The sequence below is a fragment of the Octopus bimaculoides genome, chromosome 24 (assembly GCF_001194135.2).
Source record: "Octopus bimaculoides isolate UCB-OBI-ISO-001 chromosome 24, ASM119413v2, whole genome shotgun sequence".
Lineage (NCBI taxonomy): Eukaryota > Metazoa > Mollusca > Cephalopoda > Octopoda > Octopodidae > Octopus > Octopus bimaculoides.
The window spans coordinates 23,238,846-23,252,775 of record NC_069004.1 but is presented as its reverse complement, the minus strand read 5'-3'; the positions used below and the strand labels follow the sequence as shown (position 1 = coordinate 23,252,775).

Sequence of the window (13,930 nt, the reverse complement as noted above, 5' to 3'; positions counted from 1 at the left end):
AGAGAAAGAGAGAGACAGACAGAGAAAGAGAGAGACAGAGAGAGAGACAGAGAGAAAGAGAGAGACAGACAGAGAAAGAGAGAGACAGAGAGAGACAGAGAGAGAAAGACAGAGAGAGACAGAGAGAGACAGAGAGAGAAAGATAGAGACAGACAGAGAAAGAGAGAGACAGAGAGAGAAAGAGAGAGACAGAGAGAGAAAGAGAGAGACAGACAGAGACAGACAGAGAAAGAGAGAGACAGAGAGAGAGACAGAGAGGGACAGACAGAGACAGAGAGAGAAAGAGAGAGACAGACAGAGAAAGAGAGAGACAGACAGAGAAAGAGAGAGACAGACAGAGAAAGAGAGAGACAGACAGAGAGACAGAGAGAGACGTTATGGTTTATTAACTGAATACCACAAACACTTCCTCCTCTGCTGAGACATGAACAGAGAGAAAAAGGCAAGAAGAATGAGAGAAACGTTCTTTTCTATTCTAGGCACAAGGCCCGAAATTTTAGGGGAGGGGACTAGTCGATTAGATCAACTCCAGTACACAACTGGTACTTAATTTATCGACCCTGAAAGGATGAAAGGCAAAGTCGACCTCAGCGGAATTTGAACTCAGAATGTAAAGACAAACAAGATACCACTAAGCATGTCACCTAGTGTGCTAACGTTTCTGCCAGCTCGCCTGATATGAAATAAGTCAGCGTTGAATGAAAAACACCCAAACGTCTGCAACAAAACATCTCGTACCCGCAATAAATGCTTACTTCAAGTCTTGTTGTTAGTCAATCGATTATTCTTTACTATCTCACATTAGTTGTTGTAATTGTTGTTGTCAAAGATGAAGATGAAGGGGATGACAATGACGATGACAATGATGTTATTGTTTAGCTCTTGATTAGCTCTGATCAAGGAGATCTATAGTCAAAAGTGTCCCAGCTGTGACCATCCTGTACATTATTCAACGTACATTATTCAACATGCTGTTTTTTATTTTTTATTTTATTATTTCTAAATCAGCAGGGTGTTATTTATGAGAGATTTAGCTACTGTTTCAAATAGATCAAGGCTCTGCTGTACAGTGTAAATAGTAACACAATCTCTCAGTCAAAGGATATACACATGGATCAGTTCCATCACTAGACCTGGTGCTCTTTCCACTCTCAGATTTACATCTGGAATTTCTTATATTCAACTTATTCCTTCACTGGTTTCAGACATTGGACTCTGGCCATGCTAGGGCATCAACTTTAAGGGCTTAATTACTCATACCAATCCCATATTTAAGTTTGGTAATTAATTTATCACCCCTACACCATCACAGGCCATTCTACGGTGCTATGAAGCAGAGGTCAATATCGAAGACTTTCAGAGATCATTCTAGAATGGTGAGGCACTGGGAGGCAGGAGTTATTACCCATGACATTTACAGATCATTCTTATTTCTTTGTTGCCCCCAGGGGGCTAAAACATAGAGGGGACAAACAAGGACAGACAAAGGGATTAAATCGATTACATTGACTCCAGTGCGTAACTGGTACTTAATTTATCGACCCCGAAAGGATAAAAGGCAAAGTCAACCTCAGCGGAATTTGAACTCAGAACGTAACGGCAGACGAAATACCGCTAAGCATTTCGCCCAGCGTGCTAATAATTCTGCCAGCATTCTGGGGTACTGAGATCATTGTAGAAGCAGAGGTCAATACCAAGACCTTCAGAGATCATTCTAGAACGGTGAGGTACTATGAGGCAAGGGTTGAATACCCATGACATTTGTAGGTCATTCTAGAGGCAGAGGTCTATCTCCAAGGCCCTCCCTGCCATTCCAGAGTAGTGAGATCCAATAAGAGCTAACCTGGGGCTAAAACAACAATATCATGATCATTTATGAACACTCAGTTTCTATGTTACTTATTTAAACAAAAGGCCATTCATCAAATGTCAAGCTAGTGCCAGTGAGGTTTTAATTGACACCTCTCATCTGTCAGCTTTCAAAACCAAATCATAACATTCACACAAACACTGCCATTATCCCATCTCCAACATTCGTTTTACAAACTTAATTTATTTTATTTTCACAAATCAAAAAGCTTCTTTGCATTGAAATTCCATTATGGTCTCTTGGATTCTTAGCTTCTAGGTTATGGTCCTCCAGTTTCTCAGCCCAGCTGATTAAAAATGCAATATGCTCAATTCAGGCAGTACTTAATTAAAATAGTCAATTACATACCATATTTAATATACATATATAAGCGACAGAGGCTATATTAAAATCAAGAGGTAATATTTTAACCCACTTAAACATGGATGTTTTGTTGGAACAAAGTATACTGTGGTAGACCCCATGAAAGAAACTCTCCCATAGGCCTTTGGTTCAAAATGCCTTCTTGTTTATATCACTATGAGGGAAATAAATCCCCACCATCTCCAGCTTTGAGACCACCAGATCATGTGATTTCGATCTTCCTTGGTCTCATCAATGATGGACACTCAACTGCTAGGTACAGCAGCAACTCACCTCCCTGCCAATAATATATAGAAAAACAGTGCCAGAACAAGCACTGGTGTCGCAATTAACCAATGGGCTTGTTAAAAAAATGTATATTAGCGACAGAGGCAGTATTAATACTGAGACGTAATATTTATCCTCAATTAAACATCAATTTTCAGTTAGAACAAACTTTACTATGAGAGAAACTATCATAGGTTTTTGGTACAATACTTGTATATATATACACACTGTCAACAGGCCAGTTACTGCAATATTTGTCATGAAGTAATGTCTCTTACAGATTTTCTGAGTTAAAAACAATAAATATCAGAGAGAGAAGAAAATACTGCAGGTAAGCTCACCTAAACTTGTGCAGGTGGTGCCCTAACCCTAACCCTAACCAGAAACAAGCAAAAGATAAAAGGTATACGTAAAAGTAGACATAACAGTGTAGTTAAGAAATGCACTTTACAACTACTTGGCTCTGGTTTCAATCCTGCTGTACAACACTTTGGACAAGCATCTTCCACTACAGCCACAACAAAAATTTTTCAGAAACCCAACATATATTCGTGGCATCTCATCCACGTCTGTTTATTTGCTTTATTCTTTTCTATGTTGGCATGGGTTAGATGGGTATTTATTTGAGCCATTGTGCTTATGTTTAAACTGGTGTTGTTTATATTGTATCCCTTTATTCCTGCATAATCTAGCAGTTTGTCAAATAAGAATTGATAAAATATGGCTGTATTCCAATAACTGAGACCAGTTAAAGAATATAAAAATAAAAACCTGGAAATCACAATGTAATTTTAATGCAAAGAAGGTTTTTGACTTGTAAAATAAAATACATTAACTTCTAAAATGAATAGTGGTAGAGTTGAGGAGCTTGCTGGCCAACTGTCACCTTGAGTTCAGTCCCACTGCATGGCACCTTGAGCAAGTGTCTTCTACTATAGCCTTGCATTGAACAAAACCATGTGAGAAAACATGGTAGATGAAAACTGAAAGAAGCTTGTTGAGAGAGAGAGAGAGAGAGAGAGAGGGAGGGAGGGAGAGAGAGAGAGAGAGAGAGAGAGAGAGAGAGAGAGAGAGAGAGAGAGAGAGAGAGAGAGAGAGAGAAAGAGAGAGAGAGAGAGAGAGAGAGAGATAATTCACAAGACTTTTCATTTTTCATTATGATCATTTCAAGCCATCATGCACCAGTACCTCAAGGGTGAGATGCTGGACAAACAGTTGTGCTGCATCTTACACATGATGCTTTGGTGTCGGATGAGTTGAAACGATTACAGTGAATAATGAAGAGTCTTGTAAATTCCATTTTCTTTCCATGGATGGATGGATGGAAACAATTGCAGTGAATAATAGAGTGTCTCATGAATTCCATTTTCTTTCTCTCTTTTTTTTTATAAACTCTAAGGGCACAAAAGAATTCATGAAGTAAATCCAGTGGCATATATCTTTGTAACTGTTGATGACATCAGGTAGCCAAATACTGTGAACAGGCTTTCAACAGCATACTACAAGGTGTATATCCAAATATAGAATTATTGCTTTTACAGTGAAACATGGGCTATGACATCTGAGGACTTGCAACAAATGTGAATGTAACATCCATAGAGGTATCTCCCTTTTGTGTGTTGCCAAGAATATCCTTAGAAAGGCTATCTTATACAGACTAAATGATGCCCTTGCCAGCTTAGTGTTGCCTGAATCTCAGTGTGGCTTTCAGGCTGGTAGAGGCTCAGTGGATATGATTTTCAGCCAAAGGCAAACTGCAAGAAAAGGCTTGCAAGCACAACCAAGACCTTTTTGTCACTTTTGGAGATCAAATTAAAACTTTCAACACCAAATCTAGGGATGCTCTTTGGGTTGTCCTTAGAAAGCTAGGTGTTCCCAAAAGGATGTTCAATGTCATCATTTCTTTCCATCATAGGACGATGGCTTCTGTTGGATCTAGTGGGGACGTGTCTGGTTTATTCAGTCTCAAATGGGACAAAACAAGGTTGTGTTTTTGCACCACTCTTATCTGCTTTGTATCTCTCCATCATGTTGGAAACGGCATTTGAGGATGCTAAAGAAAGAGTAACATTTGAGTAAAGAACCGGTGGTAGCTTCTTCAACCAACAACACTCCAAAGCAAAATCTAAGACTTTGGTGTAAACAGTTCAAGATTTGCTCTTCGCAAACGATTGTGCACTTGTAGCACACACTCTTGAGGACATGTAATGGATTCTAAACTTCTCATGTGCATAGAAAGCTTTTGGTCTGACCATCAGCATCAAGAAAACTTGTCCATCAGTCCATTCATGACCATCCTCCCATTGTTGCCCCTACTATATATGTTGATGGGAAAGCATTAAAAACTGTTTCCTCCTTCACTTATCTGGATTCTATTGTGTCCAATAATGCTAAGATGGATAAAGAAATTAACTCCAGAATCAGGAAGGCTAGCTCCACTTTCAGTAAGCTTTATCACAGGCTTTGGAACAGCGACAACATATTGTTGAAGGTGAAAGTTGATGTATATAAGTCGGTGATTTTGGCATCATTGCTTTATGGTGCTGAATCTTGGACCCTATACTGAAAGCACATCAACCAGCTTGATGCTTTTCAGATGCGATGCTTGCGTACTCTCTCCAACATAAAACCAAGTGACCATATTCGTAACAGTTAGATGCTAACAAAATGCAACAGATCAGGTATTGAAACCATCCTCATCAAAATACATCTTTGATGGTCAGATCATCTTTTATGTATGAGTGATATCAGAATCCCAAAGCAGCTCCTCTTTGGCCAATTCCCAACAGGAAGATCAGTTGGAAGGCCATGCTTGGGCTTCAAAGACAAACTAAAAGACAATCTGAAGTGATGCAAAATTCCCTTTTCTACTTAGGAAAACAAAGCATTAGAACTCAGGACCCGGTGCCAGTTCTGCTTCTCCTCAGTTCAAAGATTTGAGCAAAATCAACTCCAACATCAGGACCAACTTTGTGTGCTGGCAAAATGTTGCTCTTCTAAATGGAACCCTTATCTGTCATTGTGGTTTTGTGGAACGAAGCAAAGCAGGCCTTGCTGTCCACTCAAGAAAACACACAGCAAATGATCCACAAGCACTCAAGCAAACTGAATCTTCAATTTGTTCCATTTGCCAATAGGTTTGCAAGGCACCAGCAGATCTCAAGAGACACATTCATGTCCACAGAACATAATTAACGCTTTATTTTACCATTTACCTTATTTGTCATTCATGACAAGAGAATCCATTATATATATATATATATATATATATATATATACACATTCTTTTATTCTTTCATTTGTTTCAGTCATTTGACTGCGGCCATGCTGGAGCACTGCCTTTAGTCAAACAAATCAACCCCAGGACTTATTCTTTGTATGCCTGGTACTTATTATATCGGTCTCTTTTGCTGAACTTAGCAGTTCGGCAAAACATCAGTTGTCAAGTGATGGTCGGGGAGACAAACACAGATACAAAGACACACAAACATATACACATATACATACAGGGTGTTCAATTTAAAAGTTGACTCGATTGTATTTATTAATAGTTATAAAGAATGTGCAATATTATGGACAAACCTACTTTTATTAAAATGCTTATTTAAAAGTTACAACGTCAAACGCGTGAGGATTGAGAGCATTTCAGATGCGAGTGTTTTGAGAATTTAGGTATCCCAATGGGTGAATCCAAGCCTCGTCACTGAAGAAGGTCATGTCAAGTTGGTTGTCATCCATGTTTTCTTGAAACCATTTGCAGTAATCCAATCTTTTGGTAAAATCAGCAGGAATAAGTTCATGTAAAGAAGACACATGGTATGGATGCAATTTCAGCAATTTGCGAAAAGCAGTATGGCAGCTGGCAACAGATAATCCAGTTTAATGAGACAAATGTTGCAGAGATTTCCTGGAATAGCGAAGAATTCGTTGATGGATATCTTCCACAACATCATCAGAAAGGCAGGTACGTCGGTGAATGTGTTTCTTGTTTTCAACTGAGCTCGTCTTCCTAAACTTTTCAATCAGAACATTAATCGCCTGCTTTGTTGGCGGAGGCATATTTGGATATTCACTCTTGAAATCAGTAACACAATTGTCAAAGGAGTAAATCCATCGCCCATTGATAAAACATCCTGATCTAAAATAAGATTCCACAATAAATGAACGTTGCTGCACTGATAACACCATTATGACTCCAGAAGAAATCTCGAATGAATGTGTTACACTTGTAAAAGGCTAAAATCAATTTGGCATGGCGAGCCAATCAGAGAGAGCCAATATTTTGACAGTTAATCAATTGAGTCAACTTTTAAATTGAACACCCTGTGTGTGTATATATATATATATATATACACACACACACAATGGGCTTCTTTCAGTTTCTGTCTGCCAAATCCACTCACGAGGCTTTCGTCAGCCCAAGGTTATAGAAGATACTTGCCCAAGGTGCCACAGTGGGACTGAACCCGGAACCATGTGGTTAGGAAGCAAGCTTCTTACCACACAGCCACACCTGCACCTATACACACACACACAAATATACATGCCTCTGTCCACTCCTTTTTCAACTGGGGTCTCCATGTATCTCCTCAATAGCAAGACCCCTCTATCATACTCTAACCTCTCATCACCCAGTACAAAGCCACCTCTCTCAAGACTATTCCTCACCCACTCAGTTAAGGGGCCTTGTCTTGTAAGTTACTTGATGACTTCATGAGTGCTGGTGTCAAGTACAAAGCCACTGGTATACTCTGTAAATTGGTTGGCATTAGGAAGGGCATCCAGCCATAGAAACCAAACCAAAGCAGGCATTGGAGCTGGCTGCAGTCTTCTGGCTTGCCTGCTCCTGTCGAACCTTCCAAGCCATACGAGCATGGAAAATAGGTGTTTAATAATGACGGTGATGATGATGACATAGACACACACAGAAAGAGAAAAAATAACAGTCAGTCAGGAAGAATGATGAAGGAGAGTGAGTTAGAGTAAAGAATAAAAGAATAACCGAAAGAAGACAAAATGAAACACAAGAAGATGGAGCAAGGCTTGAAGTTAAAGGGAAGCCATGTTCTATTTGATGAGTACTACATTAGTAAATATGTGTGCGTTGGAGCAAGAGATCTTAAACCACTTTAGCTGGCCTAAATTACTGAAACTTCATCGGATGTCTGCTGGATTTGAGTTTTAGTCAATCATATCAACCGCAACATTTTATCGATCTTTATTTTATATCTGTGAGAAGGAGAGGGAGAACAATTTAAATATCACTAATTTTATGTTTTAACTTAGTCATCATGTTACATTACTTTGTAATTTAGGAGAATAAAAATGTTCATCGTTTGTTATCATAGCACGTCCTATTAGTTTTGGTAAAATAGTATGAATTGGCTATTTCTTTGTGCTTTTGAAAATAGACTTCTAATCATATAGAATTGGCACCCCATCAGTTATGACAACAATGGTTTTAGTTGATCCAATCCACAGAACAGCCGGTTACAGTTTTAGGGTTTGGGTTAGGGAATTCCGTCCCTAACCGTAACCCTAACACCCTAGTGCAGATCGTGCGGGTGTTAATCCGAAAAATTACCGAATCGACAGAGTTTGAGACAAAATGTCTTACAATACTTACTTGCGTCCCTTTATACTGGGAGTTCTAATCACACTGAGATCAACTTGGCATTTCATTCTTCCGGGGTCTCTTCATATATTTTATTTTAATTAGTCTCATCTAGGATACTGTATAAGAATAGTTAACTTAATGGCGGAGGTAAAGAATACGCACACCACCCGTTTTCGGTGTAACCCTAACCCTAAACACTGGGCGAGCGTATTCTTAATAAAAGATAAAGTTGATAACCCTAAACCCTAGACACCTAGTGTGCGTCTTTTTAACCTTCGCCGCTTTATTTTCATCGGTCCCAGAATGATAAAAGGGGCTAATGCAGTTTCTCACCTCTCGAATATATTTGTCAACTACATGTGGCGGTCTTTTGGGGGTGGGGATTGCATATTCGTAATCTCCGACATCTAAAACAGGAATCCGAAAAAAATTATTCAAAGAGAGGTGCGAACCTGCATTAGCCCCGGATAAAAGATCGCCAAGATAAAGTTGATAAGTGGAGCCATGGTATGTCGATAAAATAAAGTACCAGTCAAATACCGAAGTCAGTTTGTATTGCTTATAATTAATTGATCATAAGATGTAAACAGAATCACAAATAAAAGATTGTTTCTTCTCATCACGCAAATATGAAGATTTGTGTTAACAAATTTTGATTCTATTAAAAAAATTAAAGAAATATAAATACAGATTAATATAGACATTATGCCTTACCTTTCTTTTCCTAATTATATTTTAATGTATGACTATGATGTCCAATATATCAGAATTAGAACTTTCTGCGGATTTTTACGGAGATTCTAAACAAACAAAACATCAAAATCCCCGCCATTTCCCCGAGATCTCGCGAGATCTCAGGTACCATCACCATCGTCATCACCATTGTCATCATCATCATCGTCATAATTAACTTTCTCATAACTTAGTTTCATTTTCTTTTCTTGGTTTCAAATTTTAGGGAAGTGGTTAAATATTTAACTCGTACTTATACTTTATCGACCTCGAAAAGATGAAGGGCAAAGTTGAACTCAGAACGTAAAGACGGACGGAATGATTTATGGTAATTAGGAAAGTTTTCTAAACGGTTTTAGTTTATTATAATTTTTCTGAAGACCGAAATAATAATAATAAAACCTTTCACTGAAACTTAGGTACCACAGAGACCCAGGTTTTTATAATTATATCTGGTATAGGCACAAGACCTGAACTTTTAGGGCAAGTGGCTAGTCAATAACAGTACTTGATAGTAATTTATTTTATCGACCCGAAAGGATGAAGAAGTCAACCTTAGCGGTATTTGAACTCGGGATGTAAAGAGCCGGAAGAAATACCGCAATGCATATTTTCCGACGCTCTAACAATCCTGCTAACTCACCGCCTTCTCTTTTACAATTAATAAATTTGTGGCAATTAGGAAAATATTCTTAACGATTTTAGTTTATTATAATTTTTCTAAAAGAGGAAATAATTTAATTAAAAACAATATCTTTTTCTAAAACTCAGGTATCATAGGGTTACTTAAGTCTCGGGTTTATATAATAACAGTGAGAAAAGGGGAAGAAGCATGATTTGCGATTGAATGGCATTCGTTTTGTTCTCACGAACAAACATCTATGAGGGGGAAAAAGGAAATATCTGGTGGGAAATACAGCAGGAAGACTGGAAATTTATTTGGTATCAGGCCACAGATTTATATGGCAGTAATTAATTAGTGTCGGGGTGGGGTGTTTGTGTATGTGTGTGTGTTTGTGAGAGAGAGAAAACTTTTATGGGCATACCTACACAATAATGCCCCCTGATTTTGTGTCCTCATAACTTTCAGAAATATGCATATTTTTAAATGAAATTTTCTACAAATAACTTTCAGATAATTTAAAGTAAGATTATATCGGAATTTAATGTGAAAAAGGTTGAGGGAGGGAGAAGATATTCACTGAGGACTATTCCTCCCATGGAATTTGCTAAATGAATATTATTCTTAATAAGAAGAAATTTTCCAGAGAAAGCGGCATAATTTGGAAAAAAATTATCATAGGTGAACTTGTTGGTATGCTATGGGCCTAATCCCTGCTATTTCTGTCATACTAAACGACCATAAGGGATGGGCTACTTTCGAGTTTGTTTTAAAAAAAGGAAGAGAAAGTTTTTCCCCACAAATTCCGATATAATCGTTATCTACGTCATCTGAAACTTTATCGGAGAAAGTAAAGAATACGTACACCCGATGTTTAGGGTTAAGGTTAGGGGTGGATGTAAAGAATGTGAACCGCACCCGCTTTCGTTTTTTTTTTTTTTACAGGATCCCCCATTTTCGAGTACGGAGATTTTGATTCTGCAGAAAAAAAGGCATTTAAAAATTGTAATTTCCCCATCACCACCACCACCACTACTCCCCTCCCCACAAATTCTTAAATTTTCACTTTTTTTAGAAATTTTTTTTTTTGCGAAATACGTAGAAAATACGTATTTTGCAAAAAAGAAAAACAAAATTCTGAAAAGAATGAAAAATTAAGAATTGGAGCGGGGAATTAAAATTTTTAAATGCTGTTTTTTTTTCGGGGTGGGGATTGCAGAATCAGAATTTCCGTATTCGAAAATGGGGGATTCTGTAACAAAAAAAAGTGGGGTGCGGTTCACATTCTTTACGTCCTCCTTCTTTACCTCCACCATGTTATCTACGCCATCTGAAATCGATCCCAGTACTTAGTCGATTTATTGACGAACCGCTAAGTTACAGGGGACATAAACAAACAACGGTTGTCAAGTGGTAGTGCGAAGTCAAACAAACAGATATACACACACTCGCATGTGCATACTATATCGTGTTTACTTGTCTTTATATATTATGACATAACAATTATATAATTAATTGTAGAAAACTTCATTAAAAAATATCCAGTATTTGGAAAATTATGAGGAAACCAAGCAGGGGTGCACACTTATGTTATGCCAAATAATGTTCGTTGATTTTATAAATATAAATATATCTTATAAATATATATATATATATATATGTAACTTTTTTGTGTACGTGAGTTTGTATGTATGTATGTATGTCTTCTATTTTTTAATCATTATAAATCTTCCACTGTGGAGGCTCCATCTTTGCGATGTAGTTAACACAGACAAATTCACGTTTGGAACTTGAGAAAAGTCTTGCATATTTTTACTGTTCCACTCTCAGATTGCACTTATAATGTACGAGTTAGCCGGTCGATTTCTCTTTCTGAAAATCCCAGTTTATCCAGATTCTACTTTAAGCATTTACTAACAAAATCTAGTGCTCCAATTATTATTGGTATGAATATGAATTCATAGTCTGGATATAGAAGCTGGAGGTTTCGTAGCATTTGTCCATAGATATCCTCTTTTTCTTTGATTATCAAAAAGATATTTATATCTGCAGGGCAGCTGATCTCTATGTTGGTACATACCTTTTCCCTTTGTCCCAAACAACAATATCTGGCCTGTTATGTTTACATTTCACAAAACTTTTGATGGGAATATTCGACCAGTATTCCTTGAGTTGGTATCTATGAATGTATTCCATAACATAGGGATTTTCTAAGTTTCTTTCAGGACAGTCTTTTTTGCGGATGACATTGTAAATTGTTTTAGCAATAACATCGTGCCGCATAGGGAGGGAGTAGCGTGATGATATTTTAAGACAGCTGCTAATCACATGCGTGATGTCTTCCACAGAAACATGACATAGCCTACACATGCGGTTGCACCTTGGGATTACAAAAGCATCACTGTCTCCCTTGTTCACCAGGTACTTTGTGGCAATTTCATGTTCCTAGATTGCAAATGCATAGCCTTCAAAGTGAGATGTGATGTAGTGGTATTGTGTTCAAGAAAGGCTGCGCTTCATGTCAATTCTACTGTCTTCTTCAAGTTTCCATGCATAGTCTTTTTTTTTTTTTTTTTGTATGCTGAATGCTTTCCATCCAGGTTTTCGCTGAGGTAAGAGAGCCCAGCTGTTTTAGAACTGTATAGATCATCAGGAAGAGAGTGCTTCTTGAACAATGTTGCTCACTTCACTTTTCAGCACTGCATTTATATATTTACTAGCTGTTGGAGCCGGCGTTGCTCGTGTTTTCCGGATTGAAGTTAAGCCCACCTCTGACAAAAAATGCAAAAGCTGCAGGAAAAATAACATCGTTATGGGAATTTCCATTCAAACGCCTGATTGAGCTCACAAAAATTGATACTGACTGAGCATTATTGAGTTTTCGAGAAATTCCGGACTTATTTGAACTACCTATGTGCCAAAAATGTGATCTGCTTATGTGCCAAAAATCATTAAAATCGGTTGGACGGTGTGGGAGGAGTTACAGTAACCCCAAACACACACACACACACACAGACACCATTACACATTTATGTATATAGATTATTGCTGCTGTTGTTTAGTAGGTAATGCCTGAGTGATACCATAAGGCATTCGAGAGCCGTCTGCACTGATCTCAGACCTCTACCACCTTCATTTCTTCTTAGGTAGAGCCTGTCAACATCACCATTTCTGTGGAAGTTCCCAGTTGTTGTCAGGATTTTGCGGGTTTTGATATCTATGGGGTGGATTTCCTCTGCAAACCAATCAAGTATCCCAAATGTTGGGATCAGCACTGCTACTGCAAATGCATTTTGTTGTAAGAGGAGAGTTCCAACTACCAATTTTCCTAAGTCTGGTGTAATATTCTCGAGTCACTCTATCTCTATTCACAGTGCTTTCATATGATACATTTTCGTCTTTGCCTAGATACTTGTAATATTCTTTGTGTGGAATGGGGGAGATAGAGAAACCGTTGATGCACCGATTTTGGGTTTGGTGACTTTCCTCGTTCTATAACCAAATGTATGTATGTATTTCGGGACGGTCATTTTTGTTTGTTTGTTTGCTAAATAAACACACTTACTATATATTCATTCTTCACTCATTTGTTAGTGTTCTTATCTTCACTCATGTCCATTGTCCGGAAATTGCTCGTCACACATCTGTGACCTCCTCAGCGAGACTTTCTGGCCTCGTGTGAAACACGAGTAAAGAAAGAATATATAGTGCGTGTGTTTATTTGACAAAGAAAAAAAAAAAAAGGACCATCCCGAAATACAACAATATCTGTTTCAACACACGATTTCACATCAGGAATCTTGCAACACAAATTGATAACCGTATATATATGTGGCGTATTCTACTGGAGCGAAAGAGGGAACGCTCTTTTATTCTTTTACTTGTTTCAGTCATTTGACTGCAGCCATGCTGGAGCACCGACTTTAGTCGAACAAATTGATCCCTGGACTTATTCTTTGTAAGCCTAGTACTTATTCTATCGGTCCCTTTTGCCGAACCGCTTGGTCACGGGGGCGTAAACACACCAACATCGGTTGTCAAGCGACGGTGGGGGACAAACACAGACATACAAACATATACACACATATATATATATATATATATATATATATATATACGACGGGCTTCTTTCAGTTTCCGTTTACCAAATCCACTCACAGGGCTTTGGTGGGCCCGGGGCTATAATAGAAGACACTAGTCCAAGGTTTCACGCAGTGGGACTGAACCTGAAACCATGTGGTTGAGAAGCAAGTTTCTTACCACACAGCCACGCTTGATCCTATATAATACATACATACATACACACACACACTCACATATATATATATATATCTGTAAATAATATGTGACAATTATTCGGTAGCCATGATAAAACTCCGAGTTTTGGATGTCGGGGTGGAAACCCACGCCGCCATCTCTTGTCTTACCTTTTCTATCAATATATATATATATATATATA

General features: G+C 38.0%; 1 protein-coding gene across 1 annotated transcript in view; it reads right to left on the bottom strand.

Moving 5' to 3' along the window:
• Window positions 1–8,946, bottom strand: part of LOC106878681 (ATP-dependent DNA helicase Q4) — an 18,446-nt gene extending 9,500 nt beyond the window's left edge. Inside the window, exon 1 of the mRNA XM_014927965.2 lies at window positions 8,832–8,946. The gene's annotated coding sequence lies outside the window, so the exon portion shown is untranslated. The remainder of the gene's footprint in view (window positions 1–8,831) is intronic.
• Window positions 8,947–13,930: the final 4,984 nt, after the last annotated feature.